A 17,939-nucleotide genomic window follows, 5' to 3' on the forward strand; every position below is an offset into this window, starting at 1 on the left:
GGATGACATTGCAAAATGCATGGACTCAAATGGGAATTTACAACTATAAAGATGGGGTGTTTTGTCATGGAACTCTGGGTTCAGTCCTGCAAAGCCTCGGAGCATCGGATCGCGACCGACAGAGCCCTGCTCCTCACTCGTGCTCAATCTAACTGGCCATTAGATTGACTTGAGCTACAACAGACTGGTAACTATAAAGACCATCTGCAGGACTTGTGTGTGTGTGTTTGTGTGGGTGTTGTGTGACTGAAAAGCATATGCTAACTGTTGTATTTACAATAAACATGGCATTTTGCCTTATTCAGAAGGACCCCTCCCCCACATCTCACAGCCTTTTAGATGGTGTTAAAATGGTAATAACTGTCCTTAAGAGAAGTGAGTTGAAATGGGCTGGAGCTGTTGTTGTTAAAGTCTGATCCTGCTTCCTAAAAGACAAAACAAGACACACAAAAAGGGAAAGAAAAGGACAGCAAAGATGGAAAATGTAGCTTCTGTCTCTGGTGTTGACTTTCACTTCTAACCTCACTGCTGGCAAAACACAGGCACGGCACTTGGTTGTATCAGCCACTCTGAGACTGGCAAACTTGTCCCAGCATCGTGCTGCATAAGGCGTTGCTTTTACTTGCCTTACTGGTCACAAGCTTTACAGCAGTGTTGCAAAATATGTAGTCTTGGCTAGCGAAACCAGACTTTTTTTAAACAGAAGACAAGAGGAAGGATGAGAAAGAGGAGAGACAAGATGGGGAAGGAGGGGGATGGCGGTATTCAGGATTTACCCATAGCTGGTGATGGTGACAATGTCATCTGGATCCCTTTCTGGGACCCGATGTGGTCAGGACATATCGCAGGATTAGGACAATGAAGGCCCAGGGTTACGGGGGATCCTAGGGTCACAGGAGACAGCACGGGTGGCAGCCACGATGTAAAGTTTGCGTCTCCCCCTTTTGTTGGGCAGTAATTGTTGTGTTCACATCCTCCCATTTTTCTCCCCAAAGTCTTTTCTGTTAAGGACCCCAAAAGGGAACGGTGGGTGGAACAGCTCATCCTCTCATTATTTTGTCCACCAATTAGGCCTAATTTCTAACTCATCAATTTTGGTCCCTTGATTTCCAGTCCCACGCTGTTCTTGTTTGCCCCAGCATGATATTAACACAGTCCTTGAATTATATTAGTAGGCCTTTCTATTTAGATTAGTTAAGTATCTGTCTCCCTTTTGCACTTTTTCCCATCAACATTTATTGTTGTGGGTTATTGTGGCATTTGATTATTTTTATCCACTTTCCCCCAGTTTGGCTTAGACATGGGTAGGACTACTATGCTCAAATTATCATTATATGGTCAGCAAAACGGATGACCCTTCCTTCTTCCATATCTCAGGGGAACTTTAGGTGTAGGAGCGAACTCCTTGCCCCGATACAAGGAATGTCCACTAGACGACCATGGGCTTGATTCATACCCAAGAAAGTTAATGGGAGTCCATCCATCAACTTCAGTGGGCTTTGGATCAGGCCCCATTTGGGGAACATAATTTCTGTTCATTACCTGTATAACTGCATCCATAGACTCACAGACTTTAAGGCCCAACGGGACCAGTAGGATCATCTAGTCTGACCTCCTACACATTGCAGGCCACAGAACTTCACCCACCCACTCCTGTAATAGGCCCATAACCTCTGGCTCAGTTACTGAAGTCCTCAAATCTTGATTTAAAGACTTCAAGTTACAGAGAATCCACCATTTGCTCTAGGTCAAACCAGCAAGTGGCCGTGCCTGGGCAACAAGCACTGAGTGGTGGGACTGCATCGTTATGCAGCTCTGGGATGACAAGCTGTGGCTGCAGAACTTTCAAATGCGTAAGGCCACTCTCCAGGAACTGTGTGAAGAGCTTTCCCCAGCTCTGAAGTGCAGCAATACTAAAATGAGAGCTTTTGTGACAGTGGAGAAGTGAGTGGTGATAGCTCTGTGGAAGCTTGCAATGCCAGGCTGCTACCGGTCAGTGGGGCATCAATTTGGAGTGGGTAAATCTACCGTGGGATCCAAGTTTGCAGGGCCATCAACAGACTTCCTCTAAGAAGAGTAGTGACTCTGGGAAATGTGCAGGACATAGTTGATGGTTTTGCCGCGAGGGGGTTCCCTAACTGCAGTGGGGTGATAGATGGAACACATATCCCTATCTTGGCACCAGACCACCTTCCAAAGAGTACATAACTTGAAAGGGGTACTTCTCAATGGTGTTGCAAGTATTGGTGGATCACGGGCCATTTCATTGACATCAACCTGGGACGGTCGGGAAAGGAGCATGTCGGGTGCATCTTTAGGAACATCTTTAGGTCTGTTCAGAAAACTGGAAACAGGGACTTTCTTTCAGACTGCATAGTAACCGTTGGTGATGTTGAAATGCCAATTGTGATCCTGGGAGACCCAGCCTACCCCTTGCTCCCATTGCTCATGAAGCCATACACAGGCAGCTTGGACAGCAGTAAGGACCGGTTCAACCGTAGGCTGAGCAAGTGCAGAATGGCAGTGGAATGTGCCTTCAGACATTTAAAGGTCGCTGGCATTGTTTGCCTATGAGATTAGACCTCAGTGAAAGCAATATCCCCATTGTTATTGCTGCCTGCTGTGTGCTCCATAATATCTGTGAAACAAAGGGAGAAAAGTTTCCACCGGTGTGGGGGGGTTGAAGCAGATTACCTGGCAGCCAATTTTGAGCAGCCAGACATCAGGGCAATAAGAAGAGCACATCAAGGGGCTCTATGTCTCTGTGAGGCTTTGAAAACCAGTTTCAGCAATGAGCCAGAGTAAGGTGATGCTTATCTATGTTGTTCCTTACCAAACTGTCCCCTCCAGTGCATTTTCTCCCCTGTAAACTCCACCACCACCAAGCTCTGTGTATTGCATACAAACACACAGAGACAGCAGAGAAAAGTAAGATATCCTGGGGCAAAAGGGCTGATAACACTGTGGGGAGGGGGCGGGGGAGAAACAAGGACAGCTTGTTTACAGATGCACTGCAATAACCACCAAAGGTGTGGGAATGGGCGCCTTCTGGTTCTTGTACCCTCCCCTGGTGTTGAGTGCATGGGACACCAAACTCTCCCCCCCCGCCCTGCCTCAGGGCATTTGGGGAAAGGATACAGAACTGGGCAATGATGGCAGCAGGTTCAGCACAGGCTGCAGAGGGACTCTAGCATCCAGCTGCCTTTCTTGAACCTCAAGCAGATGCCTCAACATGTCTGATTGCTTATTCATAATCAGCAGCATCTCTTCCTGCGTGGCATGCTCTTGTTCCCTGCAAGCTCTCCTGTCCTCGCGGTCATTGTGCAGGCTGTCAGACAGTGTAATCCTCCATGCTCTGAGCTCCGTCTTGTCACTCTGGGAGGCGCACATTAACTCACGGAACATGTCCTCCCGAGTCTTCTTTTTCCACCTTCTAATTTGGGAAAGTCTCTGTCCCAGTGTGGAGGATGCGCCGACGGACAAGATTTCAGCCGCAAGGAATGCAAAGCACAAGGGTAGCATTGACAGTGCATACACTGTTTCTAGAGCAAGTTTTTTTTACTAAAAACCCCCCCCCTCAATACACTTCACTGCCAGCCACAATGTAATCACAAACACTGGCTACTGCAAGAGTCGGGTTGCTGCTCCAGCCATGGTAGGTAAGGCCATGTGGCATGGGCGAGAGGTCTTGTGCTGCTGCTTTTGTGAAGACATCTTTGGGATCACAAGTTGGAACTTGAGAAAAGCCCCCTTTCCCCTAGTAACCAGGATGGTGTTGAGGACAGGACCAGTGTAAAGCCCCCCAAAGAGCTTGTTTTTTATAAAAGCGGCACTGAGTTGGGGCAGGGGGGGGAAGAGACAAACACGAAGCTGCCACCTACCCTTTTCTTCAGTGCTGCTTGCAATATACGGTGACCCTTTCCAACCACAACCACGGCACGTTTGGGAAAGAGTGGTTGTATGACCCAGATTTCACCAAACGGGGTGAATTACTTGTTAAATTTTTTGTGGTTTAAGGGCTAGGATTCAAAACTTCCCCCGTTTCCCCTAGGTGACCCTATGTGATATCACTCTCCTGAGGGTAACAGTGGCAGCAAGGGAGCCGATGCTGCAAGCTTCTGGGTACAGACCTGATCCTTATGCTGCAATGCCGTGTGCTGCAATGATGCCAACAGAGTTAATACTGGAGTGGTGTGGGAAAGTGTCCTACTGTGGTGGACAAAATAAGGCAGCCCTTCCCAGAAACCTTCTGTGAAGGATTGCAGAGTACCTCCATGAAAGCTTCGTAGAGATTTCCATGGAGGATTCCTGGACCTCAAACTCTGAAAGTCATATTAAAAACATGAGCCCCTGAGCATGAACATGGGGACATTATACATCTACAATTTTAAACCTTTTCATAGAATCATAGAATATCAGGGTTGGAAGGGACCTCAGGAGGTCATCTAGTCCGATCCCCCACTCAAAGCAGGACCAATCCCTAATTTTTTTCCCCCAGATCCCTAAATGGCCCCCTCAAGGATTGAACTCACAACACTGGGGTTAGCAGGCCAATGCTCAACCCCCCCCCCCCCAATATTACCTGGTGTGCTTTGCCTCTCCTCTTCAACGTGGATCTCTAGCAATAAAGAGGAACATAAGACAGGGGTCAAGGAAGTGGGATATGCCGGCTTCGGTCCTGCTTCCTGCTTTCCTTCCTCTGAGCCAGCAGAAGCCTGTTCATGGATATGTCCTGGTTTTCCGGCTACCTGGATCTGTAGGGCGTAAGACGGGCATGGCAGTTTGCAGTGACATTATCACTCAGCAAGATCAAACCTGGTACAGATTAATAAATAATGTACAAGCATTAGTTTGGATAGGTGTCCCCGCTACAGTGTGGAGTTCACACTTTCCCCTAGCTGGTGAGACTTCCAGGTAGTGTTTAGCATGGAAGTCCTTAGCAGCATAGTTAAGCTGTAACATGACCCTGTCACTGTGCAACATTAAGCAGTGTTAAACGAGATGGTAGACAGACCTCAGCCTGCTTAGTACCATGGCTACCTCCATTAAAAATCCTTATAGCCATTTATTAACAATACAGAAAAGAAAGAACAGTTCAAACATTTGAAATGTGAAGTATTAAGTAAGGCTTTAATTGTAACAACATTCAATACAGGATTTTGTATTGTGTCTATGATAAATAGATTAGAGAAATGTTGAGGGCCTGAAGCCCCAATGTGAATTGTTTTAGTTATAAGATTTAGCAAGGCTTAATTTACAATGTATTCTGCATACCTTTGAAGGTTTCTGTGAGACACTGTTTGTGTGAATGAGGAATGCAGGCATCAGGAAAAGATAAGGTATAAAAGCCATCACAAAATGTCCAGACAGCCAAGAAAAAGTGAGAGACTTGGAAACAGCAGGAGACAATCAGAAAATATCCATTGTATCCATGCTAAACATGTTAGCAGCATTGACAACCTCAGAAGTGAGACAGGCACCTCCGAAGGAGAGACAACAAATAAACAATAACAGCAGAAAACCCCAAGATTAACACCACTTAAGGACTAATGATTACAGGATGACATTGCAAAATGCATGGACTCAAATGGGAATTTACAACTATAAAGATGGGGTGTTTTGTCATGGAACTCTGGGTTCAGTCCTGCAAAGCCTCGGAGCATCGGATCGCGACCGACAGAGCCCTGCTCCTCACTCGTGCTCAATCTAACTGGCCATTAGATTGACTTGAGCTACAACAGACTGGTAACTATAAAGACCATCTGCAGGACTTGTGTGTGTGTGTTTGTGTGGGTGTTGTGTGACTGAAAAGCATATGCTAACTGTTGTATTTACAATAAACATGGCATTTTGCCTTATTCAGAAGGACCCCTCCCCCACATCTCACAGCCTTTTAGATGGTGTTAAAATGGTAATAACTGTCCTTAAGAGAAGTGAGTTGAAATGGGCTGGAGCTGTTGTTGTTAAAGTCTGATCCTGCTTCCTAAAAGACAAAACAAGACACACAAAAAGGGAAAGAAAAGGACAGCAAAGATGGAAAATGTAGCTTCTGTCTCTGGTGTTGACTTTCACTTCTAACCTCACTGCTGGCAAAACACAGGCACGGCACTTGGTTGTATCAGCCACTCTGAGACTGGCAAACTTGTCCCAGCATCGTGCTGCATAAGGCGTTGCTTTTACTTGCCTTACTGGTCACAAGCTTTACAGCAGTGTTGCAAAATATGTAGTCTTGGCTAGCGAAACCAGACTTTTTTTAAACAGAAGACAAGAGGAAGGATGAGAAAGAGGAGAGACAAGATGGGGAAGGAGGGGGATGGCGGTATTCAGGATTTACCCATAGCTGGTGATGGTGACAATGTCATCTGGATCCCTTTCTGGGACCCGATGTGGTCAGGACATATCGCAGGATTAGGACAATGAAGGCCCAGGGTTACGGGGGATCCTAGGGTCACAGGAGACAGCACGGGTGGCAGCCACGATGTAAAGTTTGCGTCTCCCCCTTTTGTTGGGCAGTAATTGTTGTGTTCACATCCTCCCATTTTTCTCCCCAAAGTCTTTTCTGTTAAGGACCCCAAAAGGGAACGGTGGGTGGAACAGCTCATCCTCTCATTATTTTGTCCACCAATTAGGCCTAATTTCTAACTCATCAATTTTGGTCCCTTGATTTCCAGTCCCACGCTGTTCTTGTTTGCCCCAGCATGATATTAACACAGTCCTTGAATTATATTAGTAGGCCTTTCTATTTAGATTAGTTAAGTATCTGTCTCCCTTTTGCACTTTTTCCCATCAACATTTATTGTTGTGGGTTATTGTGGCATTTGATTATTTTTATCCACTTTCCCCCAGTTTGGCTTAGACATGGGTAGGACTACTATGCTCAAATTATCATTATATGGTCAGCAAAACGGATGACCCTTCCTTCTTCCATATCTCAGGGGAACTTTAGGTGTAGGAGCGAACTCCTTGCCCCGATACAAGGAATGTCCACTAGACGACCATGGGCTTGATTCATACCCAAGAAAGTTAATGGGAGTCCATCCATCAACTTCAGTGGGCTTTGGATCAGGCCCCATTTGGGGAACATAATTTCTGTTCATTACCTGTATAACTGCATCCATAGACTCACAGACTTTAAGGCCCAACGGGACCAGTAGGATCATCTAGTCTGACCTCCTACACATTGCAGGCCACAGAACTTCACCCACCCACTCCTGTAATAGGCCCATAACCTCTGGCTCAGTTACTGAAGTCCTCAAATCTTGATTTAAAGACTTCAAGTTACAGAGAATCCACCATTTGCTCTAGGTCAAACCAGCAAGTGGCCGTGCCTGGGCAACAAGCACTGAGTGGTGGGACTGCATCGTTATGCAGCTCTGGGATGACAAGCTGTGGCTGCAGAACTTTCAAATGCGTAAGGCCACTCTCCAGGAACTGTGTGAAGAGCTTTCCCCAGCTCTGAAGTGCAGCAATACTAAAATGAGAGCTTTTGTGACAGTGGAGAAGTGAGTGGTGATAGCTCTGTGGAAGCTTGCAATGCCAGGCTGCTACCGGTCAGTGGGGCATCAATTTGGAGTGGGTAAATCTACCGTGGGATCCAAGTTTGCAGGGCCATCAACAGACTTCCTCTAAGAAGAGTAGTGACTCTGGGAAATGTGCAGGACATAGTTGATGGTTTTGCCGCGAGGGGGTTCCCTAACTGCAGTGGGGTGATAGATGGAACACATATCCCTATCTTGGCACCAGACCACCTTCCAAAGAGTACATAACTTGAAAGGGGTACTTCTCAATGGTGTTGCAAGTATTGGTGGATCACGGGCCATTTCATTGACATCAACCTGGGACGGTCGGGAAAGGAGCATGTCGGGTGCATCTTTAGGAACATCTTTAGGTCTGTTCAGAAAACTGGAAACAGGGACTTTCTTTCAGACTGCATAGTAACCGTTGGTGATGTTGAAATGCCAATTGTGATCCTGGGAGACCCAGCCTACCCCTTGCTCCCATTGCTCATGAAGCCATACACAGGCAGCTTGGACAGCAGTAAGGACCGGTTCAACCGTAGGCTGAGCAAGTGCAGAATGGCAGTGGAATGTGCCTTCAGACATTTAAAGGTCGCTGGCATTGTTTGCCTATGAGATTAGACCTCAGTGAAAGCAATATCCCCATTGTTATTGCTGCCTGCTGTGTGCTCCATAATATCTGTGAAACAAAGGGAGAAAAGTTTCCACCGGTGTGGGGGGGTTGAAGCAGATTACCTGGCAGCCAATTTTGAGCAGCCAGACATCAGGGCAATAAGAAGAGCACATCAAGGGGCTCTATGTCTCTGTGAGGCTTTGAAAACCAGTTTCAGCAATGAGCCAGAGTAAGGTGATGCTTATCTATGTTGTTCCTTACCAAACTGTCCCCTCCAGTGCATTTTCTCCCCTGTAAACTCCACCACCACCAAGCTCTGTGTATTGCATACAAACACACAGAGACAGCAGAGAAAAGTAAGATATCCTGGGGCAAAAGGGCTGATAACACTGTGGGGAGGGGGCGGGGGAGAAACAAGGACAGCTTGTTTACAGATGCACTGCAATAACCACCAAAGGTGTGGGAATGGGCGCCTTCTGGTTCTTGTACCCTCCCCTGGTGTTGAGTGCATGGGACACCAAACTCTCCCCCCCCGCCCTGCCTCAGGGCATTTGGGGAAAGGATACAGAACTGGGCAATGATGGCAGCAGGTTCAGCACAGGCTGCAGAGGGACTCTAGCATCCAGCTGCCTTTCTTGAACCTCAAGCAGATGCCTCAACATGTCTGATTGCTTATTCATAATCAGCAGCATCTCTTCCTGCGTGGCATGCTCTTGTTCCCTGCAAGCTCTCCTGTCCTCGCGGTCATTGTGCAGGCTGTCAGACAGTGTAATCCTCCATGCTCTGAGCTCCGTCTTGTCACTCTGGGAGGCGCACATTAACTCACGGAACATGTCCTCCCGAGTCTTCTTTTTCCACCTTCTAATTTGGGAAAGTCTCTGTCCCAGTGTGGAGGATGCGCCGACGGACAAGATTTCAGCCGCAAGGAATGCAAAGCACAAGGGTAGCATTGACAGTGCATACACTGTTTCTAGAGCAAGTTTTTTTTACTAAAAACCCCCCCCCTCAATACACTTCACTGCCAGCCACAATGTAATCACAAACACTGGCTACTGCAAGAGTCGGGTTGCTGCTCCAGCCATGGTAGGTAAGGCCATGTGGCATGGGCGAGAGGTCTTGTGCTGCTGCTTTTGTGAAGACATCTTTGGGATCACAAGTTGGAACTTGAGAAAAGCCCCCTTTCCCCTAGTAACCAGGATGGTGTTGAGGACAGGACCAGTGTAAAGCCCCCCAAAGAGCTTGTTTTTTATAAAAGCGGCACTGAGTTGGGGCAGGGGGGGGAAGAGACAAACACGAAGCTGCCACCTACCCTTTTCTTCAGTGCTGCTTGCAATATACGGTGACCCTTTCCAACCACAACCACGGCACGTTTGGGAAAGAGTGGTTGTATGACCCAGATTTCACCAAACGGGGTGAATTACTTGTTAAATTTTTTGTGGTTTAAGGGCTAGGATTCAAAACTTCCCCCGTTTCCCCTAGGTGACCCTATGTGATATCACTCTCCTGAGGGTAACAGTGGCAGCAAGGGAGCCGATGCTGCAAGCTTCTGGGTACAGACCTGATCCTTATGCTGCAATGCCGTGTGCTGCAATGATGCCAACAGAGTTAATACTGGAGTGGTGTGGGAAAGTGTCCTACTGTGGTGGACAAAATAAGGCAGCCCTTCCCAGAAACCTTCTGTGAAGGATTGCAGAGTACCTCCATGAAAGCTTCGTAGAGATTTCCATGGAGGATTCCTGGACCTCAAACTCTGAAAGTCATATTAAAAACATGAGCCCCTGAGCATGAACATGGGGACATTATACATCTACAATTTTAAACCTTTTCATAGAATCATAGAATATCAGGGTTGGAAGGGACCTCAGGAGGTCATCTAGTCCGATCCCCCACTCAAAGCAGGACCAATCCCTAATTTTTTTCCCCCAGATCCCTAAATGGCCCCCTCAAGGATTGAACTCACAACACTGGGGTTAGCAGGCCAATGCTCAACCCCCCCCCCCCCAATATTACCTGGTGTGCTTTGCCTCTCCTCTTCAACGTGGATCTCTAGCAATAAAGAGGAACATAAGACAGGGGTCAAGGAAGTGGGATATGCCGGCTTCGGTCCTGCTTCCTGCTTTCCTTCCTCTGAGCCAGCAGAAGCCTGTTCATGGATATGTCCTGGTTTTCCGGCTACCTGGATCTGTAGGGCGTAAGACGGGCATGGCAGTTTGCAGTGACATTATCACTCAGCAAGATCAAACCTGGTACAGATTAATAAATAATGTACAAGCATTAGTTTGGATAGGTGTCCCCGCTACAGTGTGGAGTTCACACTTTCCCCTAGCTGGTGAGACTTCCAGGTAGTGTTTAGCATGGAAGTCCTTAGCAGCATAGTTAAGCTGTAACATGACCCTGTCACTGTGCAACATTAAGCAGTGTTAAACGAGATGGTAGACAGACCTCAGCCTGCTTAGTACCATGGCTACCTCCATTAAAAATCCTTATAGCCATTTATTAACAATACAGAAAAGAAAGAACAGTTCAAACATTTGAAATGTGAAGTATTAAGTAAGGCTTTAATTGTAACAACATTCAATACAGGATTTTGTATTGTGTCTATGATAAATAGATTAGAGAAATGTTGAGGGCCTGAAGCCCCAATGTGAATTGTTTTAGTTATAAGATTTAGCAAGGCTTAATTTACAATGTATTCTGCATACCTTTGAAGGTTTCTGTGAGACACTGTTTGTGTGAATGAGGAATGCAGGCATCAGGAAAAGATAAGGTATAAAAGCCATCACAAAATGTCCAGACAGCCAAGAAAAAGTGAGAGACTTGGAAACAGCAGGAGACAATCAGAAAATATCCATTGTATCCATGCTAAACATGTTAGCAGCATTGACAACCTCAGAAGTGAGACAGGCACCTCCGAAGGAGAGACAACAAATAAACAATAACAGCAGAAAACCCCAAGATTAACACCACTTAAGGACTAATGATTACAGGATGACATTGCAAAATGCATGGACTCAAATGGGAATTTACAACTATAAAGATGGGGTGTTTTGTCATGGAACTCTGGGTTCAGTCCTGCAAAGCCTCGGAGCATCGGATCGCGACCGACAGAGCCCTGCTCCTCACTCGTGCTCAATCTAACTGGCCATTAGATTGACTTGAGCTACAACAGACTGGTAACTATAAAGACCATCTGCAGGACTTGTGTGTGTGTGTTTGTGTGGGTGTTGTGTGACTGAAAAGCATATGCTAACTGTTGTATTTACAATAAACATGGCATTTTGCCTTATTCAGAAGGACCCCTCCCCCACATCTCACAGCCTTTTAGATGGTGTTAAAATGGTAATAACTGTCCTTAAGAGAAGTGAGTTGAAATGGGCTGGAGCTGTTGTTGTTAAAGTCTGATCCTGCTTCCTAAAAGACAAAACAAGACACACAAAAAGGGAAAGAAAAGGACAGCAAAGATGGAAAATGTAGCTTCTGTCTCTGGTGTTGACTTTCACTTCTAACCTCACTGCTGGCAAAACACAGGCACGGCACTTGGTTGTATCAGCCACTCTGAGACTGGCAAACTTGTCCCAGCATCGTGCTGCATAAGGCGTTGCTTTTACTTGCCTTACTGGTCACAAGCTTTACAGCAGTGTTGCAAAATATGTAGTCTTGGCTAGCGAAACCAGACTTTTTTTAAACAGAAGACAAGAGGAAGGATGAGAAAGAGGAGAGACAAGATGGGGAAGGAGGGGGATGGCGGTATTCAGGATTTACCCATAGCTGGTGATGGTGACAATGTCATCTGGATCCCTTTCTGGGACCCGATGTGGTCAGGACATATCGCAGGATTAGGACAATGAAGGCCCAGGGTTACGGGGGATCCTAGGGTCACAGGAGACAGCACGGGTGGCAGCCACGATGTAAAGTTTGCGTCTCCCCCTTTTGTTGGGCAGTAATTGTTGTGTTCACATCCTCCCATTTTTCTCCCCAAAGTCTTTTCTGTTAAGGACCCCAAAAGGGAACGGTGGGTGGAACAGCTCATCCTCTCATTATTTTGTCCACCAATTAGGCCTAATTTCTAACTCATCAATTTTGGTCCCTTGATTTCCAGTCCCACGCTGTTCTTGTTTGCCCCAGCATGATATTAACACAGTCCTTGAATTATATTAGTAGGCCTTTCTATTTAGATTAGTTAAGTATCTGTCTCCCTTTTGCACTTTTTCCCATCAACATTTATTGTTGTGGGTTATTGTGGCATTTGATTATTTTTATCCACTTTCCCCCAGTTTGGCTTAGACATGGGTAGGACTACTATGCTCAAATTATCATTATATGGTCAGCAAAACGGATGACCCTTCCTTCTTCCATATCTCAGGGGAACTTTAGGTGTAGGAGCGAACTCCTTGCCCCGATACAAGGAATGTCCACTAGACGACCATGGGCTTGATTCATACCCAAGAAAGTTAATGGGAGTCCATCCATCAACTTCAGTGGGCTTTGGATCAGGCCCCATTTGGGGAACATAATTTCTGTTCATTACCTGTATAACTGCATCCATAGACTCACAGACTTTAAGGCCCAACGGGACCAGTAGGATCATCTAGTCTGACCTCCTACACATTGCAGGCCACAGAACTTCACCCACCCACTCCTGTAATAGGCCCATAACCTCTGGCTCAGTTACTGAAGTCCTCAAATCTTGATTTAAAGACTTCAAGTTACAGAGAATCCACCATTTGCTCTAGGTCAAACCAGCAAGTGGCCGTGCCTGGGCAACAAGCACTGAGTGGTGGGACTGCATCGTTATGCAGCTCTGGGATGACAAGCTGTGGCTGCAGAACTTTCAAATGCGTAAGGCCACTCTCCAGGAACTGTGTGAAGAGCTTTCCCCAGCTCTGAAGTGCAGCAATACTAAAATGAGAGCTTTTGTGACAGTGGAGAAGTGAGTGGTGATAGCTCTGTGGAAGCTTGCAATGCCAGGCTGCTACCGGTCAGTGGGGCATCAATTTGGAGTGGGTAAATCTACCGTGGGATCCAAGTTTGCAGGGCCATCAACAGACTTCCTCTAAGAAGAGTAGTGACTCTGGGAAATGTGCAGGACATAGTTGATGGTTTTGCCGCGAGGGGGTTCCCTAACTGCAGTGGGGTGATAGATGGAACACATATCCCTATCTTGGCACCAGACCACCTTCCAAAGAGTACATAACTTGAAAGGGGTACTTCTCAATGGTGTTGCAAGTATTGGTGGATCACGGGCCATTTCATTGACATCAACCTGGGACGGTCGGGAAAGGAGCATGTCGGGTGCATCTTTAGGAACATCTTTAGGTCTGTTCAGAAAACTGGAAACAGGGACTTTCTTTCAGACTGCATAGTAACCGTTGGTGATGTTGAAATGCCAATTGTGATCCTGGGAGACCCAGCCTACCCCTTGCTCCCATTGCTCATGAAGCCATACACAGGCAGCTTGGACAGCAGTAAGGACCGGTTCAACCGTAGGCTGAGCAAGTGCAGAATGGCAGTGGAATGTGCCTTCAGACATTTAAAGGTCGCTGGCATTGTTTGCCTATGAGATTAGACCTCAGTGAAAGCAATATCCCCATTGTTATTGCTGCCTGCTGTGTGCTCCATAATATCTGTGAAACAAAGGGAGAAAAGTTTCCACCGGTGTGGGGGGGTTGAAGCAGATTACCTGGCAGCCAATTTTGAGCAGCCAGACATCAGGGCAATAAGAAGAGCACATCAAGGGGCTCTATGTCTCTGTGAGGCTTTGAAAACCAGTTTCAGCAATGAGCCAGAGTAAGGTGATGCTTATCTATGTTGTTCCTTACCAAACTGTCCCCTCCAGTGCATTTTCTCCCCTGTAAACTCCACCACCACCAAGCTCTGTGTATTGCATACAAACACACAGAGACAGCAGAGAAAAGTAAGATATCCTGGGGCAAAAGGGCTGATAACACTGTGGGGAGGGGGCGGGGGAGAAACAAGGACAGCTTGTTTACAGATGCACTGCAATAACCACCAAAGGTGTGGGAATGGGCGCCTTCTGGTTCTTGTACCCTCCCCTGGTGTTGAGTGCATGGGACACCAAACTCTCCCCCCCCGCCCTGCCTCAGGGCATTTGGGGAAAGGATACAGAACTGGGCAATGATGGCAGCAGGTTCAGCACAGGCTGCAGAGGGACTCTAGCATCCAGCTGCCTTTCTTGAACCTCAAGCAGATGCCTCAACATGTCTGATTGCTTATTCATAATCAGCAGCATCTCTTCCTGCGTGGCATGCTCTTGTTCCCTGCAAGCTCTCCTGTCCTCGCGGTCATTGTGCAGGCTGTCAGACAGTGTAATCCTCCATGCTCTGAGCTCCGTCTTGTCACTCTGGGAGGCGCACATTAACTCACGGAACATGTCCTCCCGAGTCTTCTTTTTCCACCTTCTAATTTGGGAAAGTCTCTGTCCCAGTGTGGAGGATGCGCCGACGGACAAGATTTCAGCCGCAAGGAATGCAAAGCACAAGGGTAGCATTGACAGTGCATACACTGTTTCTAGAGCAAGTTTTTTTTACTAAAAACCCCCCCCCTCAATACACTTCACTGCCAGCCACAATGTAATCACAAACACTGGCTACTGCAAGAGTCGGGTTGCTGCTCCAGCCATGGTAGGTAAGGCCATGTGGCATGGGCGAGAGGTCTTGTGCTGCTGCTTTTGTGAAGACATCTTTGGGATCACAAGTTGGAACTTGAGAAAAGCCCCCTTTCCCCTAGTAACCAGGATGGTGTTGAGGACAGGACCAGTGTAAAGCCCCCCAAAGAGCTTGTTTTTTATAAAAGCGGCACTGAGTTGGGGCAGGGGGGGGAAGAGACAAACACGAAGCTGCCACCTACCCTTTTCTTCAGTGCTGCTTGCAATATACGGTGACCCTTTCCAACCACAACCACGGCACGTTTGGGAAAGAGTGGTTGTATGACCCAGATTTCACCAAACGGGGTGAATTACTTGTTAAATTTTTTGTGGTTTAAGGGCTAGGATTCAAAACTTCCCCCGTTTCCCCTAGGTGACCCTATGTGATATCACTCTCCTGAGGGTAACAGTGGCAGCAAGGGAGCCGATGCTGCAAGCTTCTGGGTACAGACCTGATCCTTATGCTGCAATGCCGTGTGCTGCAATGATGCCAACAGAGTTAATACTGGAGTGGTGTGGGAAAGTGTCCTACTGTGGTGGACAAAATAAGGCAGCCCTTCCCAGAAACCTTCTGTGAAGGATTGCAGAGTACCTCCATGAAAGCTTCGTAGAGATTTCCATGGAGGATTCCTGGACCATCCTCATGTACATAAACAGTCTTTTTAGGAGAGCACCCTCTGCATAGCTGGAGTGGCCACCGATACCCACTACACCTACTTCTTTGTTCAGATTAAACATAAAAAATAATAGCATGTAACCCCTACAGTTTGATTGGAAATGTGTACTCTCCAGAGGTGCCTTACCCTGCTGCCAACTGGTCCTGTAAAGGGACGGTGTCAAAGTTCCTTCCCCACTCTGAACTTTAGGGTACAGATGTGGGGACCTGCATGAAAACCCCCTAAGATTATTTTTACCAGCTTAGGTTAAAACTTCCCCAAGATACAAACTATTTTACCTTTTGTCCTTGGAGCTTATTGCTGCCACCACCAAGCGTCTAACAAATATATAACAGGGAAAGAGCCCGCTTGGAAACGTCTTTCCCCCCAAAATCCTCCCCAAACCCTACACCCCCTTTCCTGGGAAAGGCTTGATAAAAATCCTCACCAATTTGCATTGGTGAACACAGACCCAAACCCTTGGATCTTAAGAACAATGAAAAAGCAATCAGGTTCTTAAAAGAAGAATTTTAATTGAAGAAAAAGTAAAAGAATCACATCTGTAAAATCAGGATGGTAAATACCTTACAGGGTAATCAGATTCAAAACATAGAGAATCCCTCTAGGCAAAACCTTAAGTTACAAAAAGACACAAAAACAGGAATATACATTCCATTCAGCACAGCTTATTTTATCAGCCATTTAAACAAAACAGAATCTAACGTGTATCTAACTAGATTACTTACTAAGTTCTAAGACTCCATTCCTTTTCTGTTCCTGGCAAAAACAACACACAGACAGAGAACGCCTTTGTTTCCCCCCACCCCCTCCTTCAGCTTTCAGTATCTTGTCTCCTCATTGGTCATTTTGGTCAGGTGCCAGCAAGGTTATCCTGGCTTCTTAACCCTTCACAGGTGAAAGGGTTTTTCCTCTAGCCAGGAGGGATTTTAAAGGTGTTTACCCTTCCCTTTATATTTATGACAAATGGGTTCCAGGGTTAAAAAACGTTCTTGGCTGTCGGGGAGAACGGACCCAACGCTTGCCTGCCTCACATCCTCCTCACTGTTGCTTGAGGTCGCCTGGGGCTCCTGGGGGGTATCCACGGAGCGTTTTGGGGTAGTGGTGGAGTCGTCGCCAACAATCGCATGCAGCTTCTCATAAAAGCAGTACATCTGCAGGGCAGAACTAGAACGACTGTTCAGCTCCCTTGTCTTCTGGTACACTTACTGAAGCTTCTTTATTTTCACGCAGCACTGCTGCGTGTCCCCGATGTAGCCCTTCTCCCCCATGCCCCGCAGAATCTTGGTATAGATGTCAGTATTTCTTCTGCTGGATCGGAGTGCTCCCTGCACAGACTCTTCTTTCCACACAGCAATAACAGCCACCACCTCCTGTGTACTCCATGCTGGAGTGCATTTGTGGCCTTGAGCCTCCATGATCGGCTGTGCTGATGAGCTCTCCATGCTGATCAAACAGGAAATGAACATTCGAAAGTTCCCGGGGCTTTAACAGGGGAGCAGCTGTTTCCTGTGTACCTGGCTGACATGCAGTGGAGTTGAAAGTGCTCTCCATAGCGGTCACAGCAGAGCACCGTGGGACACCTCCTGGAGGCCAATTCGTTCGAATTACACAACACAGTGTCTACACTATCCCCCATCGCGGAGGTGGAGCACAGAAGTCAACTTTACAGGCCACTTAGGTTGGCGGAAGGGACTCAGTAGTGTAGACACATATATTATTAGATTGACTTAACGCGGCTTATGTCAACCTAAGTTTGTAGTTTAGACCAGGCCTTACACACTGCCTCTCTCTCAGCATTGTACCTAACCTCACAATCTAGCCCACAGTAATTGACTGGTGTACTTTGAATTTTAAAAATAAACATAGTTTTGGTAGGCTAACAACATTAAAGGCCAAATTCTGCCCTCAGATGTATGCATGGCTATAACAAAAGTCAATGAAAAACACAGATATAAGAGGAAATTTTGCTCTAAAGATTCTAGAATGAAGTTTTAATAACAAGAAGTGAGTGTTTCTGGGCTATCCAAAACTGGAAAATAACAGTGCTTTCTACTTTTTGGAAGGGGGAGGGGAATCTGAGGAACATGTTTTTGTTCTGGAAAGTCAAAAGTTAGTTCCAGCATGGTTAGTATGGACATTTAGGCAGTCTGGAACCAAACTTCTGCATCTATTTAACCAATACCCATTCAGCCTAGAGCAGGGGTTTTCAAACTTCATTGCACCATGACCCACTTCTGACAACAAAAGTTACTACACGATCCCAGGAGGGGGGACTGAAGCCTGAGGCTGCCTGAGGCCCACCGCCCCGGGCGGGGGGTCAAAGCCAAACCCCGAGTCCTGCCACCCTGGGTGCGGGGGGAGCAAAGCCCTTCAGCCCAAGGTAGGGGCCTGTAACTTGACCCTCGCCACACTGGACTTCGGCCACAGGTAGTGGGGCTTGGGCTTCAGGTCCCAGCAAATCTAACACC

This window comes from Natator depressus, chromosome 3 (assembly GCF_965152275.1).
Source record: "Natator depressus isolate rNatDep1 chromosome 3, rNatDep2.hap1, whole genome shotgun sequence".
NCBI classification, from domain to species: Eukaryota; Metazoa; Chordata; order Testudines; family Cheloniidae; genus Natator; species Natator depressus.